Raw genomic sequence first — 23,024 nt, 5'->3', positions numbered from 1 at the left:
CGGCTACATACTGTAGCAAGCTACACATCCATAGGCACACAGATCGGCTACATACTGTAGCAAGCTACAGATCCATAGGCACACAGATCGGCTACATACTGTAGCTTGCTACACATCCATAGGCACACAGATCGGCTACATACTGTAGCAAGCTACAGATCCATAGGCACACAGATCGGCTACATACTGTAGCAAGCTACAGATCCATAGGCACACAGATCGGCTACATACTGTAGCAAGCTACAGATCCATAGGCACACAGATCGGCTACATACTGTAGCAAGTTACAGATCCATAGGCACACAGATCGGCTACATACTGTAGCAAGCTACAGATCCATAGGCACACAGATCGGCTACATACTGTAGCAAGCTACAGATCCATAGGCACACAGATCGGCTACATACTGTAGCAAGCTACAGATCCATAGGCGCACAGATCGGCTACATACTGTAGCAAGCTACAGATCCATAGGCACACAGATCGGCTACATACTGTAGCAAGCTACAGATCCATAGGCACACAGATCGGCTACATATTGTAGCTAGCTACACATCCATAGGCATACAGTTCTTTTTATACTCCACTACACAATAATCAAGTAAACAGTTAGCTAGATATCTTACTTCAGTTGCATTGCAAGGCAAGCGTACATAATTGTACATTCAATTTGCAGTAAATGCTTTAGCTAGCTAGATTCTTTACATCCACTGTTTCACATGACGATAGCCTGGTTTGCTGGTTTTCTCAGGAGTCCCTAAAACATTAAACAACATGAATTACAATTTCATACTTATGTCATAACACTAGCTAGCTGGCTAATGTTAGATAGTCAGTTAACTTGCTAAATAGCGATTTTCGTAAATGAACTTTGACAAAAAAATAGGCACAATCGTTTGTCTCTACATTAACTAACATATTCCTCTCAATTGTAAATGTTTTGCTTGACTCGTTATGACGTTATATTTACTTGCATCATAACGTTTTGTTAGCCATCTTTGCTGAAGAAAGTCACCAGGGACAGATGGGAGGGGTGGCTCGCATCAAATTCATCATTGGAACCACCCGATATGATTCGTCATATGAAAACCTTTAGACCCAAATCCATAAGGAGTTCTCTAACTCCCCCTTGTGGTGGTCTGGACAATGAAGCCGTGACGCTGGGTACCTCTGAGTCCCGCAGTGTAAGCTCACATCTTTTAAAGGACCAACCACTGTATGTTGTTATCTTAGGTCTCTTTATGTAGTGTCTCTCGTCGTGATGTGTGTTTTGTCCTATATTTTTATTTACTTAATTCTTGTTTTTAATCCCCAGTCCCCGCAGGTGGCCTTTTGCCTTTTGGTAGGCCATCATTGTAAATTTGAATTTGTTCTTAACTGACTTGCCTGGTTAAATAAAGGTTAAATAAAAAAATTAAAAAAGTTGTTGCCTGTACATTGAATATATTCACTGATCATGTACTCTACCTTGGCAAATAAAGGTGCGGTTCAGGTATGAATGTCTGTGAAGTATTTTCAGTCAGTCCTATCCAACACCAGGAGTAAAAATAATGCCAGTCTTTGAATGATGCTGTGTCTGCAAGAATGTACAGTATTACAAGTATACACTTCAACAGTGTTTACCAATCCTGGTCCTAGGACATCAACGGATACACATTGTGTACTCATATACATATGCAATAGACTAGAAACATGATTTAAGTAGTTAAAGGCTGATTTGTACTTCATACATACAGAAAGAGAATTTAAAAAACAGTACACTACACTTCCTATGCATCATGTAAATACTCTATAATCGGTTCATCTCAATATCAAATTTCCTTAATTTGCATTGATCTGAGGACACAGGATAGCTGTAGTATTTCATCAAATGAGAGATTTCATTTCAACCAGTAGAGACTGTGAAACATTTTATTGAACGTGAATTATCCAAGTGTTATAAATGCATAATACATGCATTATAAATATAATAATTGTAATTTATTATAAATACAAGTAAAATCTGTACTTCAATGCACATCTGGTGTGCATTATAAAAACAGGAAGAAAGAGGTGTGAGAGTGTAAAAGAACGAAAGGGAAAGAGGTAAGACCAGAGGAGCAGGGAACACAGCATATGATTCATGAATTACAGTGCCACCCTAATTTCCCTCAGTTCATCACAATGACATAAGTGTCTGTACCAGTGTCGCCTAACCAGCCTTGATCCCCCAGTTGGCCCGAAGGTTAGGAGACACCACTAGAGATCGCACCTGTACTACCATTACTGTACCTCAATTGCGCCTCGCAAAGTTGGTCAAAGTGCCATAGGGGACTTCGCTGCGGTCACTTGTCTGTCGCTGCCATTTTTCCAACTGTTAACGACGATAACGTAGTACTGGAGAGTCGACTCCAAAATAATTGATTCCTCAATTCCTTGCACGTCGACTCCCGGTGTCAACTCCCATTTCTGAGTGTCAAGACTAGAGGTTGACCGATTAATCGGAATGGCCGATTTTCAAGTTTTCATAACAATCAGAAATCGGTAATTTTGGACGCCGATATTGCCGATTATTATTAATTATTTATTTTTACACCTTTATTTAATCTTTATCAATGACGGCCTAGGAACGGTGGGTTAACTGCCTTGTTCGACGGATTTTTACCTTGTCAGCTCAGGGATTCAATCTTGCAACGTTACGATGAACTAGTCCAACGCTCTAACCACCTGCCCCATGAGGAGCCCGCCTGTTATGCGAATGCAGTAAGAAGCCAAGGTAAGTTGCTGGCTAGCATTAAACTTAATCAATCATAATCACTAGATATAACTACACATGGTTGATGATATTACTAGTTTATCTAGTATGTCCTGCGTTGCATATAATCAATGCAGTGCGCATTCGCGAAAAAGGACTGTCGTTGCTCCAACGTGTACCTAACCATAAACACCAATGCCTTTCTTAAAATAAATACACAGAAGTAAATATTTTTAAACCTGCATATTTAGCTAAAAGAAAATGCAGGTTAGCAGGCAATATTAACCAGGTGAAATTGTGTCACTTCTCTTGCGTTCATTGCACGCAGAGTCAGGGTATATGCAACAGTTTGGGCAGCCTGGCTCATTGCGAACTAATTTGCCAGGATTTTACATAATTTTGACATAACATTGAAGTTTGTGCAATGTAACAGGAATATTTAGACTGATGGATTCCACCCGTTAGATGAAATATGGAACGGTTCCGTATTTCACTGAAAGAATAAACGTCTTGTTTTCGAGATGATAGTTTCCAAATTTTACCATATTAATGACCTAAGGCTCACATTTCTGTGTGTTATTATGTTATAATTAAGTCTATGATTTGATGGAGCAGTCTGACTGAGCAATGGTGGGCAATGGCAGACTAAATAACTTTTTTGCCTGCTTTGAGGACAATACAGTGCCACTGACACGGCCTGCAACGAAAACATGCGGCCTCTCCTTTACTGCAGCCGAGGAGAGTAAGACATTTAAACGTGTTAACCCTCGCAAGGCTGCAGGCCCAGACGGCATCCCCAGCCGCGCCCTCAGAGCATGCGCAGACCAGCTGGCCGGTGTGTTTACGGACATATTCAATCAATCCCTATACCAGTCTGCTGTTCCCACATGCTTCAAGAGGGCCACCATTGTTCCTGTTCCCAAGAAAGCTAAGGTAACTGAGCTAAACGACTACCGCCCCGTAGCACTCACTTCCGTCATCATGAAGTGCTTTGAGAGACTAGTCAAGGACCATATCACCTCCACCCTACCTGACACCCTAGACCCACTCCAATTTGCTTACCGCCCAAATAGGTCCACAGACGATGCAATCTCAACCACACTGCACACTGCCCTAACCCATCTGGACAAGAGGAATACCTATGTGAGAATGCTGTTCATTGACTACAGCTCGGCATTCAACACCATAGTACCCTCCAAGCTCGTCATCAAGCTCGAGACCCTGGGTCTCGACCCCGCCCTGTGCAACTGGGTACTGGACTTCCTGACGGGCCGCCCCCAGGTGGTGAGGGTAGGCAACAACATCTCCTCCCCGCTGATCCTCAACACTGGGGCCCCACAAGGGTGCGTTCTGAACCCTCTCCTGTACTCCCTGTTCACCCACGACTGCGTGGCCACGCACGCCTCCAACTCAATCATCAAGTTTGCGGACGACACAACAGTGGTAGGCTTGATTACCAACAACGACGAGACGGCCTACAGAGAGGAGGTGAGGGCCCTCGGAGTGTGGTGTCAGGAAAATAACCTCACACTCAACGTCAACAAAACTAAGGAGATGATTGTGAACTTCAGGAAACAGCAGAGGGAACACCCCCCTATCCACATCGATGGAACAGTAGTGGAGAGGGTAGCAAGTTTTAAGTTCCTCGGCATACACATCACAGACAAACTGAATTGGTCCACTCACACAGACAACATTGTGAAGAAGGCGCAGCAGCGCCTCTTCAACCTCAGGAGGCTGAAGAAATTAGGCTTGTCACCAAAAGCACTCACAAACTTCTACAGATGCACAATCGAGAGCATCCTGGCGGGCTGTATCACCGCCTGGTACGGAAACTGCTCCGCCCTCAACCGTAAGGCTCTCCAGAGGGTAGTGAGGTCTGCACAACGCATCACCGGGGGCAAACTACCTGCCCTCCAGGACACCTACACCACCCGATGTCACAGGAAGGCCATAAAGATCATCAAGGACATCAACCACCCGAGCCACTGCCTGTTCACCCCGCTATCATCCAGAAGGCGAGGTCAGTACAGGTGCATCAAAGCTGGGACCGAGAGACTGAAAAACAGCTTCTATCTCAAGGCCATCAGACTGTTAAACAGCCACCAGTAACATTGAGTGGCTGCTGCCAACACACTGACACTGACTCAACTCCAGCCACTTTAATAATGGGAATTGATGGGAAATTATGTAAATATATCACTAGCCACTTTAAACAATGCTACCTTATATAATGTTACTTACCCTACATTATTCATCTCATATGCATACGTATATACTGTACTCTATACCATCGACTGTATCCTTATGTAATACATGTATCACTAGCCACTTTAACTATGCCACTTTGTTTACATACTCATCTCATATGTATTTACTGTACTCGATACCATCCACTGTATCTTGCCTCTGTACCATCACTCATTCATATCTCCTTATGTACATATTCTTTATCCCCTTACACTGTGTACAAGACAGTAGTTTTGGAATTGTTAGTTAGATTACTTGTTGGTTATTACTGCATTGTCGGAACTAGAAGCACAAGCATTTCGCTACACTCGCATTAACATCTGCTAACCATATGTATGTGACAAATAAGATTTGATTTGATTTGATTTGGGCACCAGCAGTCTCATAAGCATTCATTCAAACAGCACTTTCATGCGTTTTGCCAGCAGCTCTGCTGTTTATGACTTCAAGCCTATCAACTCCCGAGATTAGTCTGGTGTAACGATGTGATGTGAAATGGCTAGCTAGTTAGCGGGGTGCGCACTAATAGCGTTTCAAACGTCACTCACTCTGAAACTTGGAGTGGTTGTTCCCCTTGCTCTGCATGGTTAACGCTGCTTCGAGGGTGGCTGTTGTCGTTGTGTTCCTGGTTCAAGCCCAGGTAGGAGCGAGGAGAGGTACGGAAGCTATACTGTTACACCGGCAATACTAAAGTGCCTATAAGAACATCCAATATTCAAAGGTATATGAAATAGAAATGGTATAGAGAGAAATAGTCCTATAATTCCTATAATAACTACAACCTAAAACTTCTTACCTGGGAATATTGAAGACTCACGTTAAAAGGAACCACCAGCTTTCATATGTTCTCATGTTCTGAGCAAGGAACTGAAACGTTAGCTTTCATACATGGCACATATTGCACTTTTACTTTCTTCTTCAACACTTTGTTTTTGCATTATTTAAACCAAATTGAACATGTTTCAATATTTATTTCAGGCTAAATAGATTTTATTGATGTATTATATTAAGTTAAAATAAGTGTTCATTCAGTATTGTTGTAATTGTCATTATTACAAATACATTTTAAAAATCGTCCGATTAATCGGTATCTGCTTTTTTTGTCCTCCAATAAACGATATCGGTATCGGCGTTGAAAAATCATAATCGGTCGACCTCTAGTCATGTAATGGAGGAGCATCTTTCATAGCGAGCCAGCGAGGGTATCCACTAGATAGCCCAACCACAAAGTCAAAATTGGCTATTTCGTAAACATGAATGAAAACTAAAATTAGTTTAATGTAAGTTTATAGTTAGGCATAAAGTTAGCCATGTGGTTAAGGATAGGATTCAAATAAAATTTTAAGAAGAAAAATGGTAGAAATATGCAGGATTTTTGACTTTGTGGCTGTGGTATTTAGTGACAACCGCTAGCGAGGGACGGAGAGAGAGGGGAGTGGCAAAGTATAGGCAGGTCGGCCACTAGGCAGTCAGAGCTGTGCACTCGGCCTATCTATAGGCAATAAAAAGGCTTGCAATGTCTCGCAACTTCAGTAAAGCAGGGCCTATCAGCGGCAGGTAAGCCTAGCGGTTAGAGCATTTGGCCCAACAACCGAAGGGTTACTAGATCAAATCCCAGAGATGACAAGGTAAAAATCTGTTGTTCTGCCCCTGAACAAGGCAGTTAACTCACTGTTCCTAGGTCCTCACTGTAAATAATAATTTGTTCTTAACTGACTTGCCTAGTTAAATAAAGGTTAAATAAAATGTAAAAATGAATAGGCTAGGATATTGAAATGAGAGAGATGCAACACTTTGCTCTCACACAGCATGTGCAAGGGTTTGCTTCACGCTGTGGTCAGGGGCCTCATTTATAAATGTTGTGTACACACAAAATATGGCCCAAAACATACATGCAGCAGTTTTCAAGCAAAAGACAAAGACAGAAAACAATCACCCACAAACCCCAACACAAAACAAGCTACCTACAGAGACAATGACTAACACCTGCCTCTGATTGAGAACCATATCAGGCCAAACACAGAAACAGACAAACTAGACACACAACATAGAGAACCCACCCAGTATTGTAGTGTATTTCTGTCTGTAAAAAGCCCCCTTGTGGGTTAAAGACTCATTCTGATTGGCTGGGCCTTGATCTGGCTCCCAAATGGGTGGGCCTATGTCCTCCCCCCTCCCCCTTTGTCCCTCAGAACAGCCTCAATTCGTCTGGGCATGGACTCTACAAGGTGTAGAAAGCATTCCACAGGGATGATGGCCCATGTTGACTCCAATGCTTCCCACAGTTGTGTCAAGTTGGCTGGAAGTCCTTTGGGCGGTGGACCATTCTTTATACACACGGGAAACTGTTGAGCGTGAAAAACCCAGCAGCGTTGCAGTTCTCGACACAAACCGGTGCGCCTGGCACCTACTACCATACCCTGTTCAAAGGCACTTACATTTTCAGTCTTGCCCATTCACCCTCTGAATGGCACAAATACACAATCCATGTCTCAATTGTCTCAAGCCTTAAAAATCCTTCTTTAACCTGTCTCCTCCCCTTAATCTACACTGATTTAAGTGGAGTTAACAGGTGACATCATAAGGGATCATAGCTTTCACCTGGATTCACCTGGTTAGTCTGTCATGGAAAGAGCACGTGTTCTTAATGTTTTGTATATTCAATTTATGTTTGAGGCTTTACTGAGCCAGACAAACTTTTCTCTTCGAAGAGAGCCCAAGCACTTCCCCTGTGTTTCCCCAGATCAAGTATGAAGACATTGCGCATCTCTAGTCAGAAAAAGCCTTCCACAAAGCTTTTCCTCCTGGCACATTTTCTGGCTGGCGCCCGCATTGCCTTCATTGTTGTTTTCCTTACAAATAATAACTTTGGACATGTGTGCATTCCTATCAAAGTAAGTGCTTTATTTTCTGTATATCGTCTTGTCGCTTCTACTGGAGCATACCGTACGCATGCAAAGAACATAATGTATTTACTGTTTAATTCACTTATTTTCAAGTTCGGGTGACAAATCATGCATTCTGATTCTTGCATATATTGTAATGGACACATATGATGTTTGGGAAGGATACCTCCGTTATCTGTCAAGTTTCCATCCAAAACTTTGTCGATGTGATATGATAATGGATCAAAGTATTTTTGTAAAGATAGGAATGTGATTGTAGGAGTCATAAGAAATAACTTCTTATCACATCCTTTGCACAGTAACTAGCCACGCCCCAAGTGAGGTCAGAAGAGCGTGTCAGTGTGATGGAACCGCCCTTTTCGACCAGAGTGCTTAAAAGGATTGGAAGAGAAATTATCAGACCAGAAAGACGTGAGACCATGGTCAACATGTTTGAAATTATGAGAAATTAACCTCAATACCAGAAGAAGATAAACTCTCCAGAATAGACCCGAACACTGACAGGCTGCAGCTGTGCATGTAACATGGTTAAAACTCTTGACTATCCACACGAGCAAAGAACAAGCTCTCAACAAAAGACACCACTGGTGACACACTGGTGTTTCTGATCAATTTGATGTGATTTTTAATGGACAAAAAAATTGCTTTTCTTTCAAAGGCAAGGACATTTCTAAGTGACAGTGTAGACATTGTTAATGTTGTAAATGACTATTGTAGCTGGAAACGGCAGATTTTTTAATGGAATATCTACATAGGCGTACAGAGGCCCATTATCAGCAACCATCACTCCTGTGTTTCAATGGCACGTTGTGTTAGCTAATCCAAGTTTATCATTTTAAAAGGCAAATTGATGATTAGAAAACCATTTTGCAATTATGTTAGCACAGCTGAAAACTGTTCTGATTAAATAAGCAATAAAACTGGCCTTCTTCAGAATCTGGCGCATCAGCATTTGTGGGTTTGATTACAGGCTCAAAATAGAATCAAATATTCTTTCTTCTGAAACTCGTCAGTTTATTCTTGTTCTGAGAAATGAAGGCTATTCCATGTGAAAAATTGCCAAGAAACTGAAGATCTGGTACAACGCTGTGTAATACTCCCTACACAGAACAGCACAAACTGGCCCTAACCAAAATAGAGTGGGAGGCCCTGGTGCACAACTGAGCAATAGGACAAGTACATTAGAGTGTCTAGTTTGAAAAACAGACGCCTCACATGTCCACAACTGGCAGCTTCATTAAATAGTACACGCAAAACACCAGCCTCAACGTCAACAGTGAAGAGGCGACTCTGGGATGCTGGCCACCTAGGCAGAGTTCCTCTGTCCAGTGTCTGTGTTCTTTCACCCATTTTTATATTTTCTTCTTTTTTTATGAGCTGGATAACCTGTCCTTACAATTAGCTTGTTTTCATTTGCGCTTGTTAGTATATTTAGCTAGCAGCCTTTATGGAAATGCACTAGTACTTGTGCTAATATTGTTAGCATTCTGTTAAGCCAATGGGCTTTTTATGTTTTGAGAGCCCCCTTGTGTACTAAGCCGGAAATACCGGAAATCCCAGGATGAGAGAAGGACGTTATGACTATATGAAAATTTTGATACCGCCCAAACCTAATTCAATTCATGGATGGATTCTTTCCATTCAAAATAGCCTTTCGCAATCTGCTTGAGGTGAAAGGAAAACTCCAGATGTACTGGAATTGAGGATCTATGACCGGTACTATAGAAATATAGGAGTGAATCATGCTATTACATACATGTGCAAATAATGACACTGTACAGATCATCATAAAGCAAGATGACCAAAAAATAGTAAGTGGTTGTGCAATCAAGGTCATGTCAAGGCCCAATAACTAGAACTTTAGCTTTCAAGGGCCTTCCATATCTCTGCTCCTTAGCTAACAAAACATACAGTGAAAAGGGGACCTGAAGAGAGGTTCTGTCTTGAGTGCACTCCTCCATCCCAACAGCATTTACCTGCAGTACGCATGATCAAACAAAGGCCTAGGGCAGAGACATGGGCCGAGTCCAAGGCAGACAACATTGCAGTTGCCTGCCATATCAAACAATACATGGATAGGTTTTTGACATCAGCTAACCACATCATCTAATATAGCAATATGACGCCCGACTGTGAAGTCGATGACATGGCACGCAAGCATTGGTTGATGCGTGCAGCTCATCTGAGATAGCCTGGAACGCCGCCCTTGGGAGATGTTGATGGATGTTTGAACCGGACACACATCTCCTCTTCTCTGAATATACACAAGGCATGATCTGATTGTAGAGTGTGCACTTCTATTTGGTATCGCTGTATGGTTAGATGTGTGCCTTGTCCTAATCATGTGCTTTGTCTGCAGAATGTATTGCAGTAGCCAGTATGATGGAATTGTTCCTTCTGTGTAAATACCAGAGGTATGTAGAGTCCTAAAATCTGCACTTAAAGGTACAGTTACTTTTTAGGATGTGCATCTTGCCACTTCAAGGCAATTAGATATATAGACTGCGATACGATACAGAAACGACACATTTTGGTTTGAAACAATTCTGTGTGATTTGGTTTGATTAGAGGAATGCAATTCGGTTCGATGCGATACGGTGCACTAACATTTGTTGCAGAAACACGTTCATTTTCCATTCTAAAATCAAATCTGCTGCTGATGGAGCTCATGAGTTGGGCCTGTCTGAGCTGACTTTTTTGCAGATTGTTAGAGCTAGTAATGTATCAACATTTATCTTTTAAATGAGCTATTACATACACTGTAGCAGCATTCGTCCTCCTCTGTCGAGGAGTATGAAAGATCGGACGGTAAGTGTTCATGATATTTAATAGAACAGAACACTTAAATACAAAAACAACAAGAGACCGAAAAAATGAAACCGAAACAGTTCTGTCTGGTGCAGACACAAAACAGAAAACAATCACCCACAACTAAAATGGGGAAAACAGGCAACCTAAGTACAGTATGATTCTCAATCAGAGACAACGAACGACACTTGCCTCTGATTGAGAACCATACCAGGCCAAACACATAAACACAACATAGAAAAAAGAACATAGACTACCCACCCCAACTCACACCCTGACCGAACTAAAACAAAGACATAACAAAGGAACTAAGGTCAGAACGTGACATGCACGGTGTACACGGTGTCGCAAGGCTGCCATTTAGACTGCTGGCTGGCAGCAATAATGTAATTGCTTGTTCAGTAATTAAAGTTGAAAATTCAAACATTGCAACCAATTATTATTTGTTTTAATATACAACTGTTCTGTATAGCTGAGCCACTCAAAGACTTTTACACTATTGTTCTGAAGCCATTCCAGCATCGCTTTGGTTGTATGTTTGGGGTCATTGTCCTGTTGGAACATAAATCTTCACCCCAGTCTAAGATTGTTTGTACTCTGAAGCAGGTTCTCATCAAGGATTTGCCTGTATTAGGTTCCATTCATTGTTCACCCTATCCTTACCAGTCTCCTAGTCCCTGCCGCTATAAAAGCATCCTGAATAAAGATATAAAACTGTTTTTTTTTGGTGAAGAATCAACAACAAGTGGGACACAATCATGAAGTGGAACGACATTTATTGGATATTTCAAACTTTTTTAACAAATCAAAAACTGAAAAATTGGGCGTGCAAAATTATTCAGCCCCCTTAAGTTAATACTTTGTAGCGCCACCTTTTGCTGCGATTACAGCTGTAAGTCGCTTGGGGTATGTCTCTATCAGTTTTGCACATCGAGAGACTGACATTTTTTCCCATTCCCCCTTGCAAAACAGCTCGAGCTCAGTGAGGTTGGATGGAGAGCATTTGTGAACAGCAGTTTTCAGTTCTTTCCACAGATTCTCGATTGGATTTGACTTGGCCATTCTAACACCTGGATCTTGTTGATTCTTCACAAAAAAATACAGTTTTATATCTTTATGTTTGAAGCGTGGCAAAAGGTCGCAAAGTTCAAGGGGGCCGAATACTTTCGCAAGGCACTGTATGTGCGTAGGTTAGAATGGTATATAAACTAATGTACCTGGTATTTTGAGCAGAGCTCTCGGGAATAAACGCTATTGATTGATTTTGAGACTGATCTTTGTCTATTTTATGCAAATAAGAACTTTACAAATTCTTAGAAACGGACAAAGTGTTTTGCTTTGCTATAATTTAATTGGTTAATGAACATATAGGAATTAAATTCCTCCAACAATACCACAGGTATGACAAAACATTACTTTTACAGGGGTGCGTGCTCAGTCCCCTCCTGTACTTCCTGTTCACTCATGACTGCACAGCCAGGCACGACTCCAACACCATCATTAAGTGTGCCCATGACACAACAGTGGTGCACCTGTAAACAGGCTGTGGCTTGAGTGGTTGATGTCGTTTTTGGCCTTCCTGTGACATAGGGTGCTGTAGGTATCCTGGAGGGCAGGCAGTGTGCCCACGGTGATGTGTTGGGAAGACCGCACCACCCTCTGGAGAGCCCTGCGGTTGCGGGCGGTGCTGTTGCCGTACCAGGTGGTGATACAGCCCGACATGAAGCTCTCAATTGTGCATCTATAAAGGTTTGTGAGGGTCTGAGGGGCCAAGCCTAATTTCTTCAGCCTCAACGTTAAAGCTAGCTAGCTAAACAATGAACCATAATCCCAACTCATGATGTTACTACCCTGCATGAATCTGCAGGTAGCTAACCAACCAGATTCAATGTTCTGAGTAAAAGGTCTGAATACTTTATGTAAATGTGTTTTTTTTTTTACAATTATATACACTAAAGTGTGGAAAAAGTCAAGGGGTCTGAATACTTACTGAATGCACTGTAGGTGCACCAAAACATTCAAGGGCAATTTTCTCAAAAGCGGGGTTACAAGTTTATCAACTTTGAAATCAGAATTACTTTTCCATGTTTCCTCAACTGTAGTGTATGATACAATTTTCTAGCGCTGAGATAATACTTTTATTCAATGTATAAAAAAAAACACAATTTCATATTTTGCTACGTAAGATCGAGCCGGGCACATATGCACGCAGCGCTTGTTCCTTACCACCTTTTTCTTGATCTTTATTTTCCACAGCAAGTCAAATTTATTCCCTACACCTGACTTCCCCTTTACCTCCTGAGCAACCAGTAACACAGCAAGTCTAAGCCTGGCCCTGCAAAATCAAATCAATTGCGGTTGTACTCTAATAATTTGTTCTTTAATTATTGAATCAAACATTGCGCTTAAAACATCAGACAAGCTCAGTGCATATCGTTGATTTGATTAAAACACAGAATGTCTATATGGGAAAACTACACATTTTAAAATTTAGACCAATCGATTGAACGAAAGAGCAGACGACTCTCGATTGACAAATTTATTATTTTTTAAAAGTCAGGGACAGCCCGCATGCATGGCACACCAGCTCAATGAGAGCGTTGTGACGGTCAGTGTAGTGGGTTACCAACTCATTTAAATTAAGCCAATTGTCACCTCGCCAACCGACACTCCCAAATCTGCCAACTCCAGACATGGAATTTGCCACAGTTCTTTAAAAGCAAACCGCAGACACCTGCCTAATGTTGCCCAGTGTCTGAATAACATTTAAATAATATAGTTAAATCCCAAACCTGTTAAGTCTACCCCCTCCTTTTTCGAACATTCTGTTAAAAATTGCGCAACATTTCAGCGTCCTGCTACTCATGCCAGGAATATAGTATATGCATATGATTAGTATGTGTGGATAGAAAACACTCTGAAGTTTCTAAAACTGGTTAAATCACGGCTGTGACTATAACAGAGCGTGTGTTTCATCGAAAAGCGCAAGAAAAACTGGTCACTGAAAACTGAAAAAAATATCCATGCGCCACTTGCATGTATTGTTTAAGGGGCACCAAATTAAATAGGGCCGAGATTGCAATTCCTACAGCTTCCACATGAGGTAGCCAAAAACGTCATTTTCATTGACAAAAATCCTTTGTGTCATGACAAATAGATCCTTCATTCCGTCCAGCAAACAGCAATCGATTTTGGAAAAGAGAAAAAGGGACATTGTTTTCTTGAGTAGCTGCTATTGAATACAGATCGCCCAGTGATCAATTTGATCGCTTATTAACGTTTACAAATACCTAAAGTTGGGTTACAAAAGTAGGTTGAAGTGTTTTGTCAAAGAATATAGGCAACTTATATAATTTTTAAAAATGACATTGCGTGTTGGAAGAGAGCTTTTTTCCTGAACCAGACAGGCTATACAAATGGATATTTTGGGCATACATGGACGGATTTAATCGGGAAAAAGACCCAATTGTGATGTTTATGGAACATATAGGAGTGCCAACAAAGAATATCATCAAAGGTAATGAATGTTTTATATTTTATTTCTGCGTTTTGTGTAGCGCCGGCTACGCTAATTCTTTTGTTTACGTCCCCTTCAGGTATATTGGGGTGTTGCATGCTATCAGATAATAGCTTCTCATGCTTTCGCCGAAAAGCATTTTAAAAATCTGACTTGTTGGCTAGATTCACAACGAGTGTAGCTTTAATTCAATACCCTGCATGTGTGTTTTAATGAACGTTTGAGTTTTAACGAGTACATTTAGCGTAGCGCATTTGCATTTCCAGGTGCCTAGTTGAGACGTCTGCGTCTCAAGTAGAATCAACAGGTTAATGCCATCTAAAACATCAAATGTTCATGTGTAAATGAGCCAGCAGTGCTAAGAGCTTCCAGCACCTGACGATTTCTGGGCCAATTAATCCCCCTGACTTTTTGTCTGGCTTTTCCAATCAATGAAAACGATGGACATTTTCACTGAACTGTGAAGCTCAAAAGCAGAGAGCGACAAGAATTTTGAATGACAACCTATGACCAATGTCATTATGCATCCCCTGAAACCTTTAACGTTCACACAAACTTACTCCGATATTGACCAATCGTCAGATATTGGCCAATGTACCCAGACTTTCCTTTGTCACCTCTATGTATGAAGCCTACTGAAATGACTTCATCAAATTCTCCCATACCCAGTCATCATAAGGCCCTAGACCCAGACCATAGCCCGTGGGTTGGTGGCCAACAATACTGGTGGTGTTCTGAAGAAGCGGGCTATTCCACACTGTTACAGTGGTTCCACCTTTAAAAGTTGCGAGCTTACACCGCAGGACTGAGAGGTACCCAGCGTCACAGCTTCATTGCTCCAGACCACCACAAGGGGGAGTTAGAGCACTCATTATGCATTTGATCCCAAGGTTTTTATATCACCAATCATATCGAACACTTTCCAGCTACAATAGTCTTGCAGGATTCAATAGTTGGAATTGTAAGAGTTCTTGCCCTGTCCAATTCTCTGCGATTCTGGATTCCATTAGAATGACAGAGAACAAAACCCTGTCCTCAAACGTTTACACCAAAAGCTGCAAAGTTATGGGCAAAGACAAAACCAGCCACGTCTTTTCACAAGTGAGTGGGGTTGCAAAGGGTCGGAAACTTATTTATCTGGAAAGTTAAGCCCAGGAATTCTGGGAATTTTGCTTAAATTCATCAAAAAAAGTTAGCTTATAACAGTGAACTTTTTTGTGGGATACACAAGGTCTTGTGGCATATTTTGGTTAAACTATCACCAATTCAATGGAATTGCAACCCTCTGCATGCACAGTGCATTCTTCCATCACATGTGCAGTGCACTCTTCCATCATATGTACAGCTGATAGGATGCTATTGAGCCCACATTACTACACTGAGCCAAGGACTACATGCTTTCTGGTATGTTTTGATTACAATACTGGGTGGGGGTGAATACATTTTATATGACATATATTTTTTTTGTTAACTAGTAAATAGTAGCCTACAGCAAAGTGTGATTAAATCATTTCTAACTTGTTAACAATTTCTGCTAGTTAGTTTTTGCTACCATGTGGGTTTTAGCTTGCTTGAGCCTACTAACTGAGTGTTGATTCACCTGTTTCCATACATGTTTCATTTTAAAACATGTATCTTATGAAGGAGTTGTTTAATCTAACTGCTTAACTATTTATCTGCACACATATTTGGAGTTTTCTTAACAATTTGTTTTCTAATCTTTACAGGAAAATGCCACAGGCACTATCTGATGTGTGGAGACATTTCACTGCAGCAAATGTAGAAGGAAAATCTGTGTACATTTGCAAATATTGTGCCAAATCATATGTGAAGAATGCAACAAAGATGCAGAATCATCTGGCCAAGTGCATAAAGTTCCCTCAGCGCTCACAACAAGCAACCTCTGACAAAAGCCCCTCTACTTCTATTCGAGGTGAAATTTATGAATCAGACACCTTATCGATAGCAACAGCTCATGGCCCTCCTGGAATCAGAAGTGTTTTTAACTCAATGGAGGAACGTAGTCAGAGAAATGCTGATGAAGGTCTTGCTCGAGCTGTGTATGCAACTGGTTCACCTCTGATGCTCACAGGCAACGTGTATTGGAAGATATTGCTGAATGTTCTTCCCCCAGCATACACCCCTCCAACCGAGTTCAAGTGAAGGTCAAGCAGAGAAAGAGAGAAAGCAATGACCTTGGACCACAGAAGGTATTTGCACTGGTGACAGACAATGATGTGAACATGAAGGCTGCTTGGTCTAAAGTAGAGGAGTCCTTCCCTCACATCACACCCATAGGCTGTGCTGCTCATGCATTGAATCTGCTCCTCAAGGACATAATGGCACTGAAAACAATGGATACACTCTACAAGAGAGCCAAGGAAATGGTTAGGTATGTGAAGGGTTATCAAGTTATATCAGCAATCTACCTCACCAAGCAAAGTGAGAAGAAAAAGAGCACCATATTGAAGCTGCCCAGCAACAAACGTTGGGGTGGTGTTGTCAACATTTTTGACAGTCTCCTGAAGGGGAAGGAATCTCTCCAAGAAATGGCCATATCACAGTCTGCTGATATGGACAGCCCCATCAAGAGGATCCTGTAATGCCCGGGGTGTTGTGGAGGAAGGAGTCAGACGCAGGAGACAGAGAGTTCAGAGTAGCGCTACTTCTTTAATCACCAACCAGGTGAAAACAGACGGCACTCAAAACAAATGCCCCAACAACATAGGGGAACTAAACAGTCCCAAAAACAACTCACGTACATGAACAACCGTGACTTACAGGCGTGTATAATGAGATGTATAATGAGATGGAGATGCAATATGGCAGTCGTGCCAACATATCTCATCAGCCACCTGGTGGAAGGGACTTTGTGGATCTGAGGCTCTTTCCCATGTTGCCTCCATCATACATACAGTACACACACACACACACACACACACACACACACACACACACACACACACACACACACACACACACACACACACACACACACACACACACACACACACACACACAATGCAAAAAACATCTACATTTAAATGTTATTAATATAAATGTTCATATATTTCCGTTAATTTCCATATATTCCCACGGAAAGTTTCCACCTCTGAATATGAACTAAAATGGCCAACCCTACGCGTGAGTTTCAAATATCTCTAACGGTCGTCCCCAGCGTGAGTTTTTTTTATGCGTGTGATGTCAGAAAGCACTCACTGTTCCAAAATGTGATTATTACACCACAGGACAGTTAACCCGCGGTGCCCTCAAACCAAAACATACTGCCTGCTAATTGTCTATAGGCTATATTTCAACTTTCGAACAAGTTGTATGTTTTAACAGTGTGAATTGAGGTGTGTTCCGCCTCCACATTAATTCACATAGAAGTAGCCTCTTCCCCTGTTGCGGACAATTTATGTTTGAGGCTTTACTGAGCCAGACAAACTTCTCTCTTCGAGGAGAGCCCAAGCACTTCCCCGGTGTTTCCGCAGATCAAGTATGCAGACATTGTGCAGTCTTGAACAAACTTTTCCCCCGGCACATTTTCTGGCTGGTGTTCGCATTGCCTTCATTGTTGTTTTCCTTACAAATAACTACTGTGGACATGTGTGCATTCTTATCAAAGTAAGTGCCTTATTTTCTGTATATCGTGTTGTTGTTTTTACTGTAGCACACAGTATGTATGCATGTATGGAGCATAAGGTATTTACTGTTTAATTCACGTTTTCAAGTACTGGTGACAAAACATGCATTCTGATTATTGCATAGATTTTAATGGTGTGTGTAAAATACTTTTTTGAAGGTTGTACTGATTATGATGCGCTTATACTAAGCTATTTGCCAGCTATGTGTGGCACCATGTTTGTTGACATTATACAATGCATTCTGGGTGTCACAAACATCTGTCAGACCAAAGATGTTATAACAAAATGAGGTGAAGGGGATGGTTCACTCTTCTTTCAATGAAAACTTCCAGAAGTGAATGAAGAGAAGTGAATGAGCGTAGACAACACACCCTCTTCAGCATGCAAACAGACCAAACTCATCTTGTCTCCTATTCTCATCTTTGGTTGACTCGAAAAAACAACAACATGGTGGCGTGCACAAGCTACCCATCGTCATTTTACTTTCTATTTTTAGGAAGTATTTACTCAATTATTTCGATCAATGGTGAGATCACCCGTGATGTGGTGAATTGAAAATAGTAATTGCTATTAGCTAATTCATATGTGGTTTCTGTCAGAGGAGAGTTCTTTAAATATGACCGCTTGTGTAATGTCAGTCTTTCTTCAGTTAGCGCTAGGACTAATGTAGCCTACATTTTCCAGTTTGGATGATTGTGTCATGCTTTCCCTACTTCTGTGAATGTCTGAACATTGCATCCAAAAATAAACTGGTCACATTCAGGATATAATGTTGTAAGGACTGTGTTTGTGCAAAATGTTTCTGTGAAAAAACAGTGTGGCCAGCTCAAACGCGGACTTTTGCGTCAATCTAAACTGGATGTTCTAAATAAGTGTTCTAATTTCTAATCACACTGGTTAGAGCGTACGCTGCAGGGACTACTGTAGAATGATCACACCCATTTGTTGGAAGGTGTCAAAGGGTTCAATATTTTTCTTGATCAAATAACATGGAAAACAACCACTTTTGTGCAGTATTAATTGACCATCCTTACAAATCACATAATGTAAATGTACATTACTGTACTGTACATAGGCTGGTCATCTAGGTTTGTACCTGTGGACTTTCCATCACCATGAAGACAAACAATGCACAATACAGTAATTGACTACATTGAAACATCAAGTGGTTTGTGATGATGTGGCTTAGTTGGGAGAGCATAACGCTTGCAATGCTGGAGTTGTGGGTTCGAATCCCATGGGAAAAATGTATGCACGTACAACTGTAAATTGTTCTGGATAAGAGTGCTAAATACATCTAGTAAAAGGAAAAAACTAGTGCACTGGGCCTTTACTAGTTCTGTATTAGAGGACCAATATGGACCTCTTCAGCATGGGCATTTTTTTATTTATTCAATACCCCCCCAATACCAATTAATTGTGTATTACAGCTTGATTAATCAGAGTAAGAGAGACTTACTTTGTTGCCTGTCAGTGGTGAGGATGGGTGGGGGCTGAGAGGTAGGCTTAGAATTTGTCTTTGTTTCAGAAGCCATCGATGTAGAAATTGTCAGAGCAGTTGGTGTTGAAGTTCAAATTATTCCAGTATACATTGTTGACGTTATGTCATTGCTTTATACTGAGGGTTTCTTGGATAGGGTCTCATTTATGGTGGTCTTTTCTGCTCAGCTCAATTTGTTTGTTTGGAAAGATTGAGTGGTTTTACCATTAATTCTGTTTGGTGTCGTGGTAGAAACTGGGTTGAGTGCAGAAATAGTGGACAACCTCACCTTGTCCTCAAGTAAATAGTTGCGCATTTGTAACCGATGTCAAATGGCTAGCTAGTTAGCGGTGGTGCACGCTAATAGCGTTTCAATCAGTGATGTCGCTGGCTCTGAGACCTTGAAGTAGTTGTTCCCCTTGCTCTGCAAGGGCCGTGGCTTTTATGGCGTAACGATGCTTCGTGGATGTCAGTTGTTGATGTGTGCAGAGGGTCCCTTGTTCAAGGCGAGGAGAGGGACGGAAGCAAAACTGTTGTATGTTTTACCAGTTTGAATTGAGGTGTGTTCCGCCTCCTCATTAATTCACATAGAAGTAGCCCCTTCCCTTGTTGCGGACAATTTATGTTTGAGGCTTTACTGAGCCAGACAAACTTCTCTCTTCGAGGAGAGCCCAAGCACTTCCCCGGTGTTTCCGCAGATCAAGTATGCAGACATTTGCACAGTCTTGAACAAACTTTTCCCCCGGCACATTTTCTGGCTGGGGTTCGCATTGCCTTCATTGTTGTTTTCCTTACATTAACAACTGTGGGCATGTGTGCTATGCAAGGGCCGTGGCTTTTATGGCACGATGGTAATGATGCTTCGTGGGTGTCAGTTGTGGATGTGTGCAGAGGGTCCCTGGTTCAAGGCGAGGAGAGGGACAGAAGCAAAACTGTTACATTTTATGCCGTGACCCGGATCACTGGTTGCTGCGGAAAAGGAGGAGGTCGAAAGGGCGTGAGTGTAACCGATGTGAAATGGCTAGCTAGTTAGCAGTGGTGCGCGCTAATAGTGTTTCAATCGGTGACATCACTCGCTCTGAGACCTTGAAGTAGTTGTTCCCCTTGCTCTGCAAGGGCCCCGGCTTTTGTGGAGCGATGGGTAACGATGCTTCGAAGGTGGCTGTTGTCGATGTGTGCACAGGGTCCCTGGTTCGGGGCAAGGAGAGGGACGGAAGCTATACTTTAACACATTGTAGTGATGAGCTGCCTGAGTGTGATTTCGGACACGATAGGTTGCCTTGAGTCAGACAGTTCATTGTTGTAGTAGGCGCACGGTGCAGCACGACATAACCCAGCTGTCAATGAAAACAAAAGTAATTCCAGCAATGTTGATGTTAACATAGTTCTGCCTTCACACTTCATCCTGTTCTTCCACCTCCCCATGTGAAAGTCCAATTTAATTCCAATTAAATAGCGGTTGAGATCAGAGTACATTCAGCACTAATTCAAGCTTCGTTACCAGCTCGGATTCTACTATCGGTTGCACCATGCTTTGGGTAATATAATTGACAAGTAATCCAACCAATGCGGAGAGCCCTATTAAGAGATACTTTTTTAGATTTGTATTTGTAGAGAAATTGCTCATTTATTGCGTACCTAAACAGTTTACACTTTGTGTTTTTTTACTGAGTGGCCTAGAGTAGGGTTTCTCCAACTCTTATCAGGGATCACTAGATATTTCACGTCTTTGTTGTAATCGAGCCCTAAATTGGCACACTTTATTCTACTCGTCACCAAACCCTTGATAGTCCAGCAAGCGGCTAAGCGATTTTTTGGGGGGCTTTTGTGATAGAGGCAACAAATATCACATACAGCTAGGGCATGTCTAAGTATTTTTGGTTATAGTGTCTTTGCAGATTTTGTCCATTACCCCCTTGGCGGCCATATCAATCAACTCCATGGGACAATATTGGTCAGAAGTCGCATGGCCGTATCTCCATAAAAAAAGTAGCCTACATACAGCCCAATGATGGAAAACACAATCAAATTGCCAAAATCTGACATATACTGTATGTATCCTTCAAAATGTTAGTAGTAAAGTGTGAAAAATTCGACCCAAATTACAGATTCTTGAATATGCTTTCATTCTCATTTTCAGTATTTTACTTTTAGACACAACACTGTCATATTGGTGTTCTATTAACTACTGATTGCAATGATATGATATGCTGTATCAGGGACATCACCAGAACCCGGCTTTCAGGGATTTAGCCCAGAATGATTTTGGCAGTGTTGTACGAGACCACATATTGAGTGTCCGGTAGTGATTTTAGCATGTAAATATTCGGGGATGCATGCCAGCAAAGCAACTACACAACACTAAACAATACATTAATTGCACTATAAACGGTGACAAACGGTGCCCACAAAATGTTACGGTCTACATAAAGCTGTCCCAACAGCAGAGCTTTCTTTTTAGCACCATGGAGTGAAATCTTAGCCAGGTGTAGCAGTGGTATCAGAGGAGCATTGTCTGGCAGCGAAAAAGGTAATTCAGCCTCATTTACTGCCTTTAAAAAAACATAGCTGATATGGCTGACTTGCTTAAACAAATGTGGTTTCTACTGATAATTGAGATGTACAAACTATGGCATAAGGGAACGATGAGAGGATGAGGCAATCTGTAATTTTGATGAAGACATTAATGAGCGAGCTAAGATGGACGTAGTTATTAAAACTTATTTTTCAACACTTTTTAAATGTACAGCGACATAATTCAGAACACGGGTTGTTCTAAAAGTATTCTCCCTGTACACTAAGTCAGAACCGTAGGATAAATACAGGGGCCATATAAGCAGACAATGAAAGCTCTTACAATATTTGATCATTACATTTCTTTAAAACAGGCTATAGGTCACATGTGCACCACCAATTCAGAACAGTAGGCTAAGTTATGAGAGGAAAGATACCAAATTATTAGGGTGAGGCACATAGTGGCTTGCGAAAATATTCACCCCCTTGGCATTTTTCCTATTTTTTTGCCTTACAACCTGGAATTAAAGTTTGTATCATTTGATTTACACAACATGCCTACCACTTTGAAGATGCAAAATATGTTTTATTGTGGAACAAACAAGAAATAAGACAAAAACACTAAAAACTTGAGCATGCATAACTATTCACATAGTGAGACCACTGTGTTTTGAGGGACCTTCAATGCTGCAGAAATGTTGTAGTACCCTTCCCCAGATCTGTGCCTTGACACAATCTTGTCTCTACACACAATTCCTTTGGCATCATGGCTTGGTTTTTGCTCTGACTTGCACTGTCTTTATTATCATTATTATTTTAACGTTATTTAACTAGGCAAATCGGTTAAGAGCAAATTGTTATTTACAATGACTGCCTACGAAAAGGCAAAGGGCCTCCTGCGGGGACGGGGGCTGGGATTAAAAATCAAAAATTAAATAAAAATATATTACAAAACACACATCACGACAAGAGAGACAACACCACATAAAGAGAGACATAGACAACATGACAACAAGCATGGCAGCAACACATGAAAACACAACATGGTAGCAACACAATATGGCAGCAAAACAACATGGTAGCAGGCCAAAGCATGGCGCAAAACATTATTGGGCAAAGACAAAAAAAAGGGCAAGAAGGTAGAGACAACAATACATCACGCAAAGCA

The sequence above is a fragment of the Oncorhynchus mykiss genome, chromosome 29 (assembly GCF_057628025.1).
Source record: "Oncorhynchus mykiss isolate SJ-2025 chromosome 29, ASM5762802v1, whole genome shotgun sequence".
In the NCBI taxonomy this organism is placed as follows: Eukaryota; Metazoa; Chordata; class Actinopteri; order Salmoniformes; family Salmonidae; genus Oncorhynchus; species Oncorhynchus mykiss.
The sequence above is the reverse complement of the archived record's forward strand: the minus strand, read 5'-3'. Positions refer to the sequence as shown.